At 47.4% G+C, this 12,436-nt stretch overlaps 1 protein-coding gene across 2 annotated transcripts in view; it reads right to left on the bottom strand.

Annotated features, from left to right (window-relative positions):
• The window catches only part of KAZN (kazrin, periplakin interacting protein), a 1,120,978-nt gene that overhangs the window by 88,339 nt on the left and 1,020,203 nt on the right, over window positions 1–12,436 (bottom strand). The gene's annotated exons all lie outside the window — the stretch shown is intronic.

Below are 12,436 nucleotides of genomic sequence, written 5' to 3'. Positions count from 1 at the left end.
AATGGGCAGAGGAGCGGTTGAATGCTGAGAGAGGCAGATGAGTCTGCACCTGAATCTGTGGTAATTAAGCTTTCTAGAAGTATCTGTAAATCCACCAGTACCTGACTTTTCGTCAATTGCTCCTATTTTAGTAGCCGGAGGTTAACTTTGATTAAGTTGGCTAAATGCTGGCATACCAATAAAAAGGTATTTCTTCAAACAACAGCACCCATTTTGCATCTATTATATTCCAAGCGTTTCCTAGTCCCTTATCTATTGATTCAATAATACCCATAAATGTTAGGGAAAGAATCATTGCTAGGGCAAAAGGGAAGACAATTGTAGATAAAATAGTTACTTTAGCTGCTGATTCTTTTTAAGGAATGATTTGGTATCTGATTCACTGAAAACATCAATCATTGGCAGTGGAAGCTAACCTCCACTTTCACCTGCAGGTCAGCTTCACCCAGCTCCCCCCAGCCCTCCTCCTTCCCACCTACCACCACCCACCCCATGCAGTCAACCATGTTGGAAAAGCAGTGTGGCCTAATGAAAAGAGCATGGGCCTGGGAGTTAGAGGACATGGGTTCTAATTCTGGCCCTGCCAGTTGCTTTCTGTGTGACTTTGGGCAAGTCACTTAACTTCTCTGTGCCTCAGTTTCCTTAACTGTAGAATAAGGATTCAAACCCTACTCTCCCTCCTACTAAGACTATGAGCCCCACAGGGCACAGGGACTGTGTCCAACCTGATTAACTGTATCTACCCCAGTGCTTAGAAAAGTGCTTGAAACATAGTAAGCGCTTAATAAATACTATTAAAAATAAAACAAAAAAATCCCTGGTATTTATTGAGTGCTTACTGTTTGCAGAGCACTGTTCTAAGTGCTTAAACACTGCCCTAAGTGCTTAAACACTGCCCTGGGCTCAGTCCAGCCTGGCTACATGTGTCTAAGATCCACACAGACTCTCCCAACCCCTGACCCCTGCCCTCAACCCCTGACCCCTGCCCTCAATCAGTAATTGTATTTATTGAGCACTTACTACTGTGTGCAGAGCATTGTACTAAGCACTTGAGGGAGTACAATAATAACAGAGTTGGAAGTCACATTCTCTGTCCACAAAGAATTCACAGTCTGAGCCCAATCTGAGCCTGGGGCAGGCTGGTGTCTATAATATGGTTTTCCTGCTTTTCAAAGGTCGAGCCTACTAGCGCCTGGCATGGTTCTTGACTCCCAGGGTGGACTCAAGGCACACTGCTGCTGCCAAGCAATAATAATAATAAAAATAATAATAATGGTATTTTTAAGCACTTACCTATGTGCCAAGCACTGCACTAAGTGCTAGGATGGATACAGGCAAATCGAGTTGGACACAGTTTCTGTCCCAAGTGGCTCTCACAGTCTCAATCCCCACTTTACAGATGAGGTAACTGAGGCCCAGAGAAGTGAAGTGACTTGCCCAAGGTCACACAGCAGACAAGCGGCAGATCCGGGATTAGAACCCATGACCTTCTGACTCGCAGACCCATGTACTATCTGCTGTGCTGTGGGACTTGCCAGAGGATCAATAAGGATGGAGCTAAGAGTTTAAACCCATCCTCTGATCAAGCAGTAAACTCAAGGAGGAAGCTCACAGCTCAGGTCTCTGGTTAGAAGCCCCTCCTTCAGTTTGGCAATAATAATAATAGCTTTTGTTAAGTGCTTACTGTATGCCAAGAACTGTACTAAATGCTGGGATGGACAGAAGCAACTCGGGTTGGACACAGTCCCTGTGCCATATGGGATTCAATGTCTTAATCTCCATTTAACAGATGAGGTAAATGAAGTACAGAGAAGAGTGACTTGTCCAAGGTCACTCAGCAGACAAATGGCGGAGCCAGGATTAGAACCCAGGTCCTTCTGATGCCCAGGTCTATGCTTTATCCCCTAGGCCACATTGCATCATCACAGTGCTTATTTTTTTCTAGTCACACAACTTCCCTCTGCAATCAGGCTCTCATGGTCAGGCTATGGAATGTGACAGAGGGCAAAGAGAGGGGATTAGTTTGATGTCTTGGGCACTGGATGCCAGAAGCAAACCCTGCCTGTCCCAGTTACTAGCCCCCGATTACCCTTCCTGCGCTTTGTTCGGAGATGGTTCCCTGGAGTCAGGGTTGGCCACAGGGAGTGAAAACAAATCCCTCCTTCCAGATTGTGCTCATTGAAGATGCTTGATGCATTCGTAAAACGTGGGCTCAGAGCCTCTCTGAGTAGGCAAAGAAAAAAGTTCTCAGGCCCCCCAAGGAAAGCCATGGGCAACCACTCTGCTTTTTCCATGGCCCAGCCTGGGGGAGTCTGAGTCCCTGGGGAAGGGGGCAAACCCCTGGGGGCATAGCATTGAGACAAGCTGGGAACTGCCATTCTGCTCCCTGGGGAGCCTGCTTCTGTCACCCGCCTGTTCTGCCGTGTGACTGGGTTAGCCGTTTCTGTCTTAAGGAACAGCCGAAATAAACACAGGCAGACTGGTGCTTCACTTCAAAGATGCTGCTGCTGACAGTGGGACTAAAGCCAAGGGGGAAGTTGTCTTTGAGAGAATCACTTGCAGATTTTGATACGCCCAGAGCAATAAGTGCTCAATCATGTCAATCATTTTTCTCTCCTTTTTACTGTTTCCCTGGAACCAAAGCAGTAGGACTGGAGAAGTCTCATAGAGCACCTCAAGCTGGTGGGGGAAGGGGAGAGAGGGGAGTAGCTGGAGGGGGGTGCGTTCATATTTGTGACGTTAAAATTTCTGTCCCCTGAAGTCCCAGACCTGCTGTCTTAGCTGCAGCCAGATGGGCAAGGGACCCAGAGAATGGGATAACAGTGGGAAACAGTTGGGATGGCTGGGTCACCCTCTCCCCTTCTGTAATGGGGCCACCTCCTCATTCATTCATTCATTCATTCAATCATATTTATTGAGCGCTTACTGTGTGCAGAGCACTGTAAGCACTGAGCACCTCCTCATATCCAGCAGGTGTCCCAGAGAAGGAGGTGGGGGCTCTCAGAACTGCTTCTGGAACGTCATCATAATAATAATTATTAATACTACCACTAATAATGATGATAATATTTATAGTGGTATTTGTTAAGCACTTTACTAAACATTGGGATAGATACAAGATAATCAGGTTGGACACAGTCCCTGCCCCACATGGGGTTCACAGCCTAAATCAATCAATCAATCAATCGTATTTATTGAGTGCTTACTGTGTGCAGAGCACTGTACTAAGCGCTTGGGAAGTACATGTTGGCAACATATAGAGACAGTCCCTACCCAACAGTGGGCTCACAGTCTAGAACAGTCTAAACAGGAAGGAGAAATAAGATGCAGCATTGTCTAGTAGAGTGTGGACCTGGGAGTTAGAAGGACCTGAGTTCTAATCCGGATCCTCCTCCTGTCTGCTGCATGACCTGGGGCAAGTCGCTTTACTTCTCTGTGCCTCAATTCCCTCATCTGTAAAATTGAGATTAAGACTGTGAGCCCCATGTGGGACATATACTGTGCTAACCCAATTATCTTGTATCTACCCCAGTGCTTGGACTAGTGGCTGGCACATAGTAAGCACTTAACAAATACCACAAGTATTATTATTATTAGCAGTGTTTTATCCTCATTTTATAGATGAGGAAACAGGCACAAAGATATGTAACTTATCCACGGCTCACGGAAGGCAAGAGGCAAAAACTGGGATTAGAATCCTAGCCCCCAAGCCCATGCTCTTTCCACTAGGTTACACCATTTTTCAACAGCCACCATGACCCTTACCAAGACACCTATGACACAGGCATGGCATGGTGTGGTAAGAGGGCTCTCAATCAATCATTGGCATTTACTGAGCACCTACTGAATGTTTAGCACTGTGCTAATCACTTGGGAGAAGGAAGCAGAAGCAAGACACCCACTTCTGGCCTTCAAGAAGCTTGGAATCTACACACTCTGCTTCTTCTTGACCCAAGAGGACATGGACAGAGCCACGGTCAAGCCGCTACAGTGCTGGGCTGGCAGCTTCCTGGCTAGAGACCATCTGTGGGGAAGCTGATTGGCCACTCTTGGATAATTCACAAAGGGTGCAACAATTGCATTTGAAAAGTGCCACCTGCTTGAACGCTGTCCCTGGGGACTAGGCTGGTGACTGGACCCTGTGGAGTGAAAGCAATTACCCATAGTGCTTGACAGCAATGGAGAAAATGATTACGGAACACACACTTCTCCCTGTCAGCTGCACAACCAAGCTATACAGTTGCCCTGGTGCCCTGCTCCCTCCACAAAATCAGTCAGGATAAAGGCTAGGGTGTATTAATGGTTAGTGTGGCCAGCTCCAGGAAGCCTTCCAAGTCCTGCTCTATAGTGGGCTTCAATGGACTGGCCCAGAGCTCAGGGTCTCCCGGGCATCACTGCTTTCCTTGTGTACCCTGTCCCAGAAAATCCCCTCAGCACAGTGCTCCCTCTGAGAATGAGTACCTCAGCAAGCTTTAAGCGCTGCTCCTTGTTAGCAGGGAACATGCCTGCCAACTCTGCTGTACTCTCCCTAACATATCAGTCAGTCAATCGTATTTACCCCTTCTAGACTGTGAGCCCGTTGTTGGGTAGGGACTGTCTCTATATGTTGCCAACTTGTACTTCCCAAGTGCTTAGTACAGTGTTCTGCACACAGTAAGCGCTCAGTAAATACGATTGAATGAATGAATGAATTTACTGAGCCCATACTGTGTGCAGAGCACTGTATTAAGCTCTTGGGTGAGTACAATATATCAACAGATATGTTCCCTGACCAGAGTGAACTTACAGTCTAGAGGGGGAGATAGATATTAATATAAATAAATTACAGCTATGTACATAAGTACTGTGAGGCTGGGAGGGGGGAATGAATAAAGGGAGCAAGACAGGGTGATACAGAAGGGAGTGGAAGAAGAGGAAAAGAGGGCTTAGGGAAGGCCTCTTGGAGGAGATGTGCCTTCAATAAGACTTTGAAGGAGGGGATAGTTAGTTGTCAGATATGAGGAGGGAGGGCATTCCAGGCCAGAGGCAGGATGTGGGAGAGAGGTCAGTACAGTGCTCTGCACATGGTAAGTACTCAATAAATACCACCAATTTGTTGGTGAAGAACTGGCTCCAAACACATCATGGTCCACTAATAATCCCTTTCCTGGATGCCGCTAGCTTTGGAGAGCCTCAATGTGCCAATTCATGCCAGTTCAGGCCCCTCCCTTCTGCCAGGGGAAGCAACTGGAAGAGGAGGAGGAAGAATAGCCTTTAAAGGAGCAGTCATGGAGGTGGGAAGGGAACCACTTGAGGGTCTGTAGCCCCCAACCTCCTTGATCAGTCTGTATCAACAGGCCCTGAATCCCACCCTGAGCTCCACCAATCAATCAATCAAAGGTACTGTATTAAGCACTTGGGAGAGTAGAATACAACAGAATAAGGAGACATAACAAGCTATTGGCCCTCACTCCACACTCTGGCTTTCTGCTCTGAACAAATTCACATAATAATAATTATTATCATTATTATTATTGTACTTGTTAAGCACTTACTATGTGCCAAGCACTGTTCTAAGCACTAGGGGAGATATAAGTTAATCAGGTTGGACACAGCCCCTGTTACAGATGAGGTAACTGAGGCCCAGAGAAGTTAAGTGACTTGCCCTAGGCCACACAGCAGACATGTGGTGGAGCTGGGATTAGAACCCAGGTCCTTTGACTCCCAGGCCTGTGTTCTATCCACTAAGCCACACCGCTTTGCCCAGCGTGGGACTCATCAGGGAAAGAAGAAAGGAGTCAGAGAGCACCATTTCCAGCACTTAGTACAGTGCCAGACACATACTAAGCACTTAATAAATCCCACTGAAAGAAAAAAAAGGCATAAGGCTAGTTTGATGAAAGCTGAGCCGAAAGGGCATTTCTGGGTTTTCTGGGCAGCACTCACGAGACTCACCAGAATTATGGTTTGTGTCTTGCCTATCCTTCGGGCCACTCTCCAAATGGCTAGAGGCAGAGATTAACAGACGGAGTAGGAAACTCAAATCCTTCCCACTAAAGCCTGTTACCTCCTGTTGCGTGAGTTTCCAGGAAAGTCAGAGAACCCAGGAAGTCATCAGTAATTATTATGAATAAACATTTTACTCAAAGTCCCCAGTGTGTGAGGGTGGAAAACATCCATAGGAGGGCAGGGTGCGGTACTCAAGAATCTTCTCAGACACAATGCCTTAGAGCTACAGAGGGTCAGCATGTTTGTCTATCTTGGAGGCAGGGGGATAGACTGGATGGCCTCTGGAGGCCACATTCCGATAGTGGGATTCTGAGTCTAATGAAATTTGTCCTGTGATTGTTTTCCCTCTCTTGAATCTAATAATAATAATAGTAATAATAGTAATAGTGGTATTTGTTAAGTGCTTACTATGTGCCAAGCACTGTTCTAAGTGCTGGGGTATATACAAGGTAATCAGGTTGTTCCAGGTAGGGCTCACAGTCTTAATCCCCATTTTACAGATGAGGCAACTGAGGCACAGAGAAGTGAAGTGACTTGCCCAAAGTCACACAGCTGACAAGCTGCAGAGCTGGGATTAGAACCCATGACCTCTGACCCCCAGGCCTGTGCTCTTGCCACTAAACCGCACTGCTTCTCAATGTCTGATAGGCTTATTTTCTTTTGGAAGACTGGGTAGGAGGAGAGATGGAATAATGAGGAACGAGGTGAGGTGTGTGGCGAAGACAAGGAGGGAGGCGAGCAGCAAAGTCAAAGTCACCCAGCCTTGCTGGAGTGTAAGCTCCTTGAGGATAGGGATCGTTTCTACTAATACAATCCCTGGGGAGCACCACGGCAGTTACAGAACCTGGGTTCTACCCCCAGCTCTGCTCCTTGCATCCTGTGAGATCTTGGACAAATCACTTGATTACTTGTGCCTGTTTCTTCATCTGTAAAATGGGGTTTTACTAACTGCTTTCTCTTCTATTTAAATGGTGATCCCAATGTGGGACAGGGAATGTGGCCAACCTGATTATCTTGTATCTACCCCAGTGGATGGCACATAGTAAGTGCTTAACTAATATCACAATTGTTATCAATATTATTAATTCTATTTTACTTTCCCCAGCACTTAGGACAGTATTCTGTACACTGCAGAAGCTCAATACATACCACTTATGATTATACTCTAAGCTCCACAAGAGCACAGATCATGTTTATCAACTGTATTGTTCCCTCTCAAGGGCTTAATACAGGTCTCTGCATAAGATAAGCACTCAGTAAAGACCACTGACTGATTTATTAATTGCTTACAGATAAAGGAAACAGAAGATTGGCTCTGTGTGCTTTTCCTCAGTACACCTGACTCTCTAATTTCTATAACACAGTCCTCCGTGGCCTCCATGCAATCTACTCCCTGGAGGAATCTCACAATATAAATGCAGAGTAACCACCTCAGTTGGCCCTCCCCTGTGCTGAGAGATGGCAGGGGCAGTGTGGTTTGCCAACCCCTGCCCAGCATGAGAGAGAAGGCCATGCTCAGCATACATAGGAGCTCATTTTTTCCCAGGGCCCGAGGCTGCTCCTTTTCCATTCCACACAAAAGTTCCCGGCTCCCTCCTTCTCTCCCTTCCGCAGGAGGTTCTCAGAGTGAAACCAGTGAAATCACCACCATGGACTCTTTACCCCCAAATACCCACTAAAATGATTCACTGTGGGTGAAGAGCAATTCCTCAGCATTTTCCTATTTCTCTTAACACCTAGGGTTGGTTGGGGAGGTGTCCACTACTTCAGCCTCCCACGGGGCCTGGTGGCCTCCAGAATTCTTACCAGAAGATCCCAATGAGGTAGTGGTGGGGCTGGAGGGGGAGGTCTATAAGGAGAAGAAGCTCAACTTTTGCCTGCCATGCTCTTCTGACTGTCTCTGAGCAGCTAATTGCTCGGGGCTTGGAATGAAAAGGAAGCCATTAGGAGCCACCGGGAGCCATTGGAAGCTTAGAACAGTCAGGCTGATGCAGTCCACACTGGGCATAAGAACACAAGTCTCCCTGGGATTATCCCAGTATCCACTGTGTATCTGTATGAACTGGTGACTGCCTGTCTCTCCCATTAGAATGAAGCCTTCTTCCTTTCTACCTCCCCATGATGCCCTGCCCCAAAAGGGGACAAATTCCTTCCTGACAAGACTGTCCTAAACACACTCAGGCCTAAAGAGCCAGGAAAGCTTGCTCTCTGGCCTCAGGCACAACTGCCTTCAGGTCCACTGGGACCACCATTCCAAAATGGCAGAGCCCTGCTGGTCTGCATGGCCTGGAAGCCAGCCAGGTAGGGGAAGGAGATGCCAGCCATGTCACCCAAAATCACAATGAACTCAGTCTCCGGGACAGGCTCTGGCCTCACGGAGCCCAGCTAGCCTGAACAGCAGCGTGCTTCTCAGGAACATCCAGGGCCACTTCCCATCATCCCCGAGGACCCCCGATGCAGCTGGGAATGAAGGAGGTCGGCCGGATTGGGCAAGCAACCTGGACATTAGGGAAAGTCAGAGTGGACTGCGGCCCAGCTAAGTGGAAATTCCCCAAGAGGAGGAGATGGGAGTCACACAGCCGTTTCCAATGGGACTTGGATTGTTTTTTTTTTTCATGTCCCACTTATCCCCACTGAGTAAACATGACTGTTTAGATTCAGCAACTGTCCGGCAGCCTGATTTCTCACGCGAGGGAGAATATCCCCTTGGGAGCTGACAGGTCCCCTGTAGCTCTTGGGTGCAACACCACAATCCCAGGAGGGAGGGAGCAAAGCCTGAAGAACCTAGAGAGGTGGCAATCCCAGCTCATCTCACCAGAACACCCCAGGGAGAGCGGCTGGGATTGAGGCTGGGGCCACGCCAGGGTTGGCGGCTTGGGGCCGGGGCCAATAAGTAGGGAAACAGAAGGGGACAGCAGTTTAGAGTCAGGAACGCATTTTTCTTTGAGTGAGGGGGTCACGGAAGAGTGCCCTGAACCTCAGTGACCCTCTGTTCTTCCTCCCCAGCTGCCTTTCTTGCTCCTCTCAACTCACCCACCCACTCCTCCCGGCTGGAGCCAAGTGCTTCCTCCTCTGTGCCCCAGGTGAAGTGAGCCAGGGGCGAAGACAGGCACCTGTCAAATTATCAGTACAAGCCTAGAGGTAAGATGGACAGGAGGCCCAGGGTTTATTTTCTAGAATTACAGCACTGCGGCTGCTCCGATAGCCCCCAGCCAATCACAGGTATGCTGGGATACCACATAGAGCAGCTCTTGTGTGTTCCCATTGGCGGTTGGGAGAGGTGAGGGAGGGCCGACAGGAGAGGCCCATTTACAAATCAAACCTTACCCCATCACCCCCTCCCCTCACTCTCCCGGGATGAACCCTTCCATATTCCTCTCCCCAACCCACTTTGTCATCCAGACCAGGCATCCTGAGGCCTTGGATGTACCAGGAACATCCAAGAACCTGCTTCCACCTTCCTCTCTATTTGGCATTTAACAGGGCATAAGCCTTCACTGGACATTTGGCAAGGAGTTGGGTGGTGTTTTAGCAGGGACCCTCGCTTGCCCTCTCCACCCTCCCCTCCCCCAGCTCTTGGAAGTAGCTTCAGCTTTCCCAAGACAAACCCGCCCCTTCCTTTCACATCAAATGAAACATTTCCCATCTACTCTGGCCTCAGTGACCTTGCTCCTGGCCCTTGGCCCCAAGCACCGACAACCCTCATAAAAATTCATAGCACTGTTCTTCCTGAGGTACTTAGGACTGACAGCTGCGGGGGTGGACATTTGGTTAAGCAACAATGGTAACACAATGTTCCCAACAGTTTAACTGGGAAAATTCCAGGATCCCAGCATCCATTCAGGACATCCCCAGAAACCACCAGCAGGGGGCCCCATTTCTTTTCCAATGGGTGATGTGGCCACATAATAATAATAATAATGATGATAATAATAATAATAATATTTGTTAAGTGCTTGCTATGTGCCAAGCACTTTACAAAGTGCTGGGGTAGATATAAGCAAATCGGATTGGACAGTCCCTGTCCCATTTTGGGCTCACATTTACAGATAACTGAGGCACAGAAAAGTAAAGTGACTTGACCAAGGTCACACAGCACACAAGTGGTGGAATCGGGATTAGAATCCATGACCTTCTCACTCCCAGGCTCATGTCCTATCCATTATGCCATGCTGCATCTTTACCCATGGAGAGTGTTCCTCAAATTTGATCATGATGCTGCTGGCAGGGAGGCTGCATCAACAACAACAACAACAATAATAATAATAATAATAATAATAACAATAATAATAATAATAATAATTGTTGTGGTATTTCTTAAGTGCTTATTATGTGCCAGGCACTGTATCAAGTGCTGGGGTGGATACAAGCAAATCGGGTTGGACACAGTCCCTCTCCTTCATGGGGCTCACAGTCTCAATCCCCATTTTACAGATGACGGAACAGAAAAGTGAAATGACTTGCCCAAGATCACACAGCAGGCATGTGGTGGAACAGGGATTTGATCATCATCATCATCAATCGTATTTATTGAGCGCTTACTATGTGCAGAGCACTGTACTAAGCGCTTGGGAATGATGAGTGATAGTGTCATTGAGTGAGCCGCTCTTGCACACTTTGCCCCTGAAAACACAGCAGTGCACTTTCATTCATTCATTCGTATTTATTGAGCACTTACTGTATGCAGAGCACTGTACTAAGTACTTTGAAAAGTACAGTATACCAATAAACGGACATTTCCTGCCCACAATGAGTGCACATTTTCTGGCCCCTTGCTTTTAGGGGTGACAATTGTGAAGAAAGGACAGCTATGCCTTATCATATGAGGGCCATGAGCTTGAGTTGTTTTTTGCGGTAGTGGTGAAGGTTAGCACTGAGTCATCTCTACTGTCTCACCCAGTCCTCCACTTCTGCCCAGTAGCACACACTTCAAGATGGACGGTCAGGAGAATGGGTGCAGCCTTCTGGTCTCCCATCTCCTCCAAGAAGCCTTCCCTGACTAGGTCCTCATCTCCCCTATTCATCCTCCCTTCTGTTTCACCTTTGCACTTGGGTCTGTATACCTTAACCAAACTAATACTCAGCCCCCGCCCAGCCCCACAGCACCTTTATACCTATCTTTATACATGGCCACTTCCTCCATTAGTAACTTATTTTTATGTCTGTCTCCCCCACTAGATTGTAAGTTCCCTGAGGGCAGGGATTGTATTTGCCTTTCTCTAGTGTGTTGTAATAATAATAATAATGATGGCATTTGTTAAGCGCCTACTATGTGCAAAGCACCGTTCTAAGTGCTGGGGAGGATACAAGGTGATCAGGTTCTCCTACATGGCACGTGGGCTCACAGTCTTATTCCCCATTTTACAGATGAGGTAACTGAGGCACAGAGAAGTTAAGTGACTTGCCTTAAGTCACACAGCTGACAAATGCCCAACTGCTTCATACAGTGCACTGTACACAGTAGGGGCGCTCAATAAATATCAATAAGTGACCCCAGATCAGAATATCCCTGCAATCTCAACAGCAGCAGTCACCTCTGAGAACACGTATGTCTTTGTGGGGAGGATCTCTCTCTGCTGCCTTGTATAGTCTCTCTCAATCTAGGTGGCCCAGAGGCATGCCTTTCCTACCCAAGAGAAACAAAATATGTCTTTCCTGCCCGATTTCTCTCCTAGGTCACTAGGCAGGGAGGGCAAGGATTTATATCACCTTGATTTATAATCTGTAGTCATTTGAAATTCATTGCTGGCTCGGGACCCCTTGGCACATAACTGCAAGTGATGAGCACATGCTCTGGGTTATGCCCGGCCAGTACTGTATGCCCTGCTCCCAGTGGGCAGGGAATGTGTCTGTTTATTGTTATTTTGTACTCTGCCAAATGCTTAGTAACAGTGCTCTGCACACAGTAAATGCTCAATAAATACGATTGAATAAAAACCCCTTGCTCACCTGTGGTTACTGGGAAGTGCTGGCGTGCACTTGAGGATGAGAAAGGGGAAATGAAATGAAAAATAGAGTGTGGGAGCTTTGCAGATAGTCAATCAATTAACTGTATTTATTGTGCACTTACTCTGGGCAGAACACTATACTAAGTGCCTGGGAGAGTGCTATACAACAGAGTTGGTAGAAAGGTTCCCTGCCCACAAAGAGCTTACAGTCCAGAGGTGGAGACAAACATTAATATAAATAAATAAATAAATTATTATTATGATTGTGCTAAGCGCTTACCATGTGTACAATGTCTCAGGGGTGGGTGGGGGGGAAATACAAGCAAATTGAGTTAGACACAGTCCCTGTCTCACATGGGGCTCACGGTCTCAATCCCCATTTTTTAGGGATGAGGTAACAGGCACAGAAAAGTGAAATGACTTGCCCAATGTCACACAATGGACAAGTGGCAGAGTTGCGATTAGAACCCATATCCTTCTTACTCCCAGGGTCACGCTCT

This window comes from Tachyglossus aculeatus, chromosome 5, assembly GCF_015852505.1.
Source record: "Tachyglossus aculeatus isolate mTacAcu1 chromosome 5, mTacAcu1.pri, whole genome shotgun sequence".
Classification (NCBI taxonomy): Eukaryota; Metazoa; Chordata; class Mammalia; order Monotremata; family Tachyglossidae; genus Tachyglossus; species Tachyglossus aculeatus.
Note: the sequence above shows the minus strand (reverse complement) of the source record. Positions and strands in the feature narration are given on the sequence as shown.